Consider the following 6002-nt stretch of genomic DNA (forward strand, 5'->3'; position numbering starts at 1 on the left):
CTATTTAAAAAAATCCTGTTGTTCAAATAGATATGTAAATTATGGTTCACCTTTTACCAGGCAAATTCTTAGTGTAAATAGATATGTTATAGGTTTATTTATTTAAGTTGACTTTGTATTGTAACAATAATGCACACAATACATGTATAGCATGACATACAGTAAATACAACTAGTAATAAGATATCACTGCGGTTTTAACTGTGTGGTATCCTGTAGAGCAGAAAGATCAAATCTTTAATATCAATCGTTAAAATTTTTGACAAAACGTTTGATGGCCTTCAGATAATACTCCTAAAATTTCAATTACCTTTTCTGTTACCTTTTCTCCCCTTTTTAAAATGACCACTTTCATCTAAATATTTTATTGTGGTGCCTCCTCAAATTACCATTTTTCAGTAGTAAACTTATTTTTGTAAAAATACTTCATAACAATTATAATAAAATATTGACTGTCCTAATATTGTATTATTTTTCTTAATTTGTTATTGGACTTTAATGTAAAATTACCACTTTTCCATAAACCGAGTGTTTTTTACTGCTGGTATTGGGAGTTGGAATGGAAACAGATAATAGATAACGTAAGATTTTTGTTTTTGTCTTTTGTAAACAGCCGTCCGCAAATGCACCTCGATGGTTTTGTAATATGTAATTCATCACTTGTCCTGAAAGAAATTGGATACAGTATGAAACAATAGCCTAAGTATGTGAGAGGTGGAAAAAGTCTTCCATTTTTCTTATAACCTATCACAGCCTTGCAAAGAAACCTGGCACCTCCATTAGACCTATGCAAACAATACTTTTTTTTGCACGCATCCTTTGTGCTGTGCAGTCCCCGACTTCTTTTAAAAATTAAAGTGGTATGCCCCCCCCAAAATGTGGTTTGGAGTGTGGGCTGCCCCAGGTTTGACCCGATTGAGCCCTTCACCGCACAGTTCACACAACCTCATTGCTGTCAAGTCGGAAGGCCAAAAAATGCTCTGCAGTCCCCCCCCCCCCCCCCTTTTTTTTTTTTTTTTGCAATGGGGAAAATGGTTGATTTATGAATCTCAGTATTTATCGCAAATCGCAGCCCCCTTTTTTGCGTGCTTGCAGAAACATGATTCATCCCGGCGGGCATGCCAAGAAGTCTGCATGAGCAAGCACAGGGTGAAGACGTTGAGATGGAGGCAACGTGATCCGTAATAGAGCAAAAGTTCACATTGTGCTATTTTATTAGAAAAAGAAAGATGATACACTTGGGCGATGTATCGTGCTTTTTGGCGTCGGGGCATGCGTTGTGCCAACACTCACTTTATATTCTGCTTTTTGTTGGAATTAGGTGATAACCACGATGCGCGTGTGTAGTGCACACTCATTTTCAAGGTCACAGTGAGGGAAAGCGCAATTCAATATCCCCAAAATGCAGTAATAAATGCAGAGGACGTGCCAAAGGCCAACAAAGTTGACTTCCATGTTGTTTTCCCAAAGGAAATTAAGTAAAGTGAATTAATTTGTTCCAGGCTCAAACTGTCTACATCATAAAAACTCAAATGTACAGGCAATGTTTTAGGTAAGATTGATTCCTTGAAAATGGATCGCACAAAGTCAAATTATTCAAATTGCTCTTGAACAATAAATGATAACGACCTTAAAAGTTGAATACAACGGAATGTTACTTACTAAACATACTGGAATTAAGTGCAACTACCAGCCTCTCAATATAAATTGGTCACATTGTACTTAGCAGCTAATGTCTATTATTCTACAAAATGTTCGATTTCCAATTCACTTTTCTTCATTCCCATTACTGAGGCCATTTGCTTGTAGTATCCTTAAAACAAGCTAATTTCTTGTGCAGTTAACATTTTAGATCAGTGGGAGGCAAACATTTAACTCCAAATTGCAACACTTTTGGAGTTTCCGCTGCACAGTTGCTACTATCCTCCAGCTTCTCCCTTTGAGCTTTCTGAAGACCAACTGCAACGTGGTATATAGCGCTGACTCCAACCCATGACTTGAGTGTTTGGCACATGTCTGCAGTCAGGAGACATGAGCACTGGTGACTTAGTGCTTCGTTGGCCCAAAAATGTCTTGCGGTTCCTACTTCACTGCCACCACACTTGGAAGGCGTCCGGCCGAAGATATAACGGGTGAGAAGTTTTTCCACTGGATGTGAATGAAGAGGGCGGAAGAAGAGAAGGGGGCAGGCGAGATAAGAGTGCGGCCAGCTTAATAATAATAAATAATATTTTAAACAAAGAATTTGTGGGGGAAGGAGTCGGAGGAATGCACGAAAACAAGAAGAGGGGGGTGTAAAAATTTGCAAATTAAAAAAATTGTGAGAGAATGTGGGAGAGCACATAGTGGCTGGCGTTTATGGATTGCAGATGTGGCGCTATGGGGTTTTGGCAGGGCCCTTGCACGCCTAAATCATGCACCGGCTGGGTGGCACCGGGGTGAGCGCAAGGTCAACAAGCTGCAGCATACAAGCCGTAAAAACCCTGAGAGGAACAAGAGCCTGAAATACATAGCGTCACACAACTGCAGGGCACAAGGGTATATTCAGACTATATGTGTGGGAAGGCCAGCGGGAGTAACTCACCCTATAGGTTCATGCATATAGGCTCCAGAATGCTAATCACAAATCACCATCTGATGAGTTCTATTTGCATACAATCAACAGTTAAAGTGAACCCTTCTCTTAATCAAATAGATAATAGAAAACAAGGGGAGAACTTGTTATGAAACAAGCCAATAGCAGAGTACATATAGACAAACAGATGTAAGGAAAATATGTTTTGGTCCAATAAAACCAAAGTAAAATGTTTTGGCCCGATTTTGTAACATTTAAATTTGCCACAAACACATGACCTGTTACCCCCCGCCCCCGCCCCCCCCCCCAAAATATATATATATATATAAATATATAACTACAGTGAAGTCATGCTTTTCTCTTAATTAAATTAAAAATAAAAAACAATAACCCCATAAAGAACTGCCGTTCACATACATAGACGTCACGTTACATCACATAACTCAAAAGGTGATGTCCACATATATATGTTGACGCCTGATCTTATTCATAATAATAATATTATTTTTACATTTTTTAATGACAAAAGAAAGTGTATAAACTATATAATAACAAAATTGATCAAATAAAACTATAAAATCAGAAATGCACTCTTGTTATGCCCCCATAAAAATTACAAAATTATTATATTAAAAAAAAAAAAAAAAAAGTATTCCTCTCCTGCAACTGACAATGATGGACATTCAATCATTTAAGCTTGGAGAAGTTACTGTGTCGAAGCAATCATTTGCCACCAGCCTCTCCCATTCAAAATGGGTTTGACGTCAAGCTCCAGCAACAGCAGCCCATAAGTTAACCGATTCACTCCCAGCCATTTGCAATGATTTTGACTGATTTTTCAAGTGCCACAATATTGTGTTCTATGGCTACATGAACACAGAATGTACAAAGAGAAAGATTAACATCTTATATCCTTAAAAAAATAATTTGTTTCTACTGTTGGATCTCAGTGCTGCATTCCACATTGTTGATCACAACATACTACTCAGCAGATTGGAAGAGTGGGTAGGGATCACTGACACTGTTCTTCAGTGGTTCACATCTTATTTACATGATACGGATTTCTTTGTGTCAATCGGAAACCATCAGTCAGAACGGACGAAATTCACATGTGGGGTTCCTCAAGGGTCCATTCTTGGACCACTTTTATTTAACATTTATATGCTTCCCCTAGCTCAGGTCATGGGACAGTTTGACATATCCTATTACACCTATGCAGATAACACGCAACTCTACATTTCTGTGTCCCCACATGATTATTGTGCCTTAGTCTCCCTGATTAAAAGCATTCATGAAAACATTGAATGGATGTGCCAGAATTCTCTCAAGCAAAATATGGGGAAGACAGAAGTGATCATTTTTGGGCCAAAAAAGGAAAGGTCAAAAATTAAACGCACACCTTGGCACAATGTCACTTACAGCTACAAATCTGGTTTAGAAATCTTGGTGTAATCATTGACTTGGACCTAAAATTTGATAGCCATCTAAAGTTAGTCACTAAATCTGCTTATTACCACCTAAAAAAATATAGCCAGAATTAAGGGGCTTCTAAATAAATATTAAACAAGACATGGAAAAACTCATGCATGCATTCATTTTCAGTAAATTGTACCGTTGCAAGGGTATACGTAGTTCTAGGTCTCAATAAAAAATCAGTTAGGAAGCTGCAACTAGTACAGAATGCTGCTTCCAGAGTCCTCACAAATACAAGGAAACCGGACCACATTACACCGGTTTGTAAATCGTTACACAGGCTTCCGGTGAGTCAAAGGATAGACTATAAAATACTACTGCTCGTTTACAAAACACTTAATGGCTTTGGACCAAAATACATGCTTGTTTTGTTGGATCCCCATGAAGCATCTAGACCCCTGTGGTCATCTTGCCTGGCACGGCCGGACTGTTCTCCCTGTATTTTTCAAACACTTTGAGAATAGTCTGGGACCCAGCTCCTTAATGGCCTCTCGAGGCGAATGAAATCATCCGTCCAATCAGATTCGATTATTTGTGTGATGTGTTCTTAACAAGCAATGTCACTCATGTGCGTCGGAAGTCGTCTCCACAACAACACGGATGGCGAACGGGAGAGCCAAGAATATGTTCCAATCAGCAATAAAATCAGTTTTAAATGACCAAAAACACATCGACACAAGTCATTGACAACAGTCTGCCCCGCGCTAGCCATGTTGAATAAACTTCTCAATTCTCCGCTTGCGTTAGTTTCTTGTCGCTTTACCAATGTCTCATCCACCCGTTGCTGATTGGTCCACTCCGCTCTCTGTTTGCTGTGGCTTGCTCCACCCTGATAGTTTGATCCACCCTGATAATTTGATCCGCCGGACGGTCGCCAGACTCAATCGCTGGAACAGCAGTGAGTCTGGAGTTCCAGGCTAATGGTCGTATGGAACCGGTCTCCTCTATGTTCCAAGAGCAAGAACCAAGCAGGGTGAGGCAGCATTTGGTTATTATGCTCCTCACCTCTGGAACAAGTTACCTGAAGGTCTGAAATGTGCTCAAACTCTTAGCTCCTTTAAATCAGGGCTAAAAACGCTTCTGTTTATCACAGCATATTCGTAACTGTCTATATATTTCAAATTTCAAAATTATTTGCTTTTTATTCATTTTCTGCTTTATTTTAATTTCTGATTTCAAAGAATATTATTATTTTTAAAATTCTATTCATGATTTAATGTGATTTATACGTATAATTTTATTTCCTGTTTTAATTGTCTTTTAACTTTCTTTTGATTTAATGTGATTTTTACGAATCATTTTATCTCTGCTCGTGGAGATTCATGTGATGTAAAGCACTTGAAATTACCTTGTGATGAATTGTGCTATACAAATAAATTTGCCATACCTTGCCTTACTTTTTCGTTCTTTAGTTATGAACAGTTGAAAACCATAAACACTCAAAGATAAAATCTTTGGTAGTGAAAAGATAAATGAGTGCCCAGTGAGGGTTAATCCTGTTTTGCCAACAAAGAAGAAAAGAGATTCTAGTTTATATTGTTTCTGCTGGTAAATAGTGAGCAGGACGCGACAACAAAGGGATGCAGAGAAGTTCACCCAGAGAACAAGGAGGTGACGCCCAACCAAGCCTGGTGAACACATTTCAAACTACCACACATGAGACTCATTGAACACAACATTCTTTGGATATTTTTGCTGCAAAGTCTCTGAGCCCAGCCGAGTTGGCATGATGTGACCTGCTGTGCAACCGCTAATTACTTGGAGTGAAGCCCCCCTCTAAGGTGTGTGTACCTTTCATCCACCTCCCTTCTTTCCACAAACCTGATTATCCAGGTGGGAATGAAATATAAAAGGGGAAAAAAGAAGCAAGATATAATTTCCAACGTCCGCTGCGTGCACCCCCGACGGGCCTCCCAGAGTGCTTTGCAGCTGACATCACCTCGCAGAACCCTGGC

Source organism: Corythoichthys intestinalis, chromosome 6 (assembly GCF_030265065.1).
Source record: "Corythoichthys intestinalis isolate RoL2023-P3 chromosome 6, ASM3026506v1, whole genome shotgun sequence".
NCBI lineage: Eukaryota > Metazoa > Chordata > Actinopteri > Syngnathiformes > Syngnathidae > Corythoichthys > Corythoichthys intestinalis.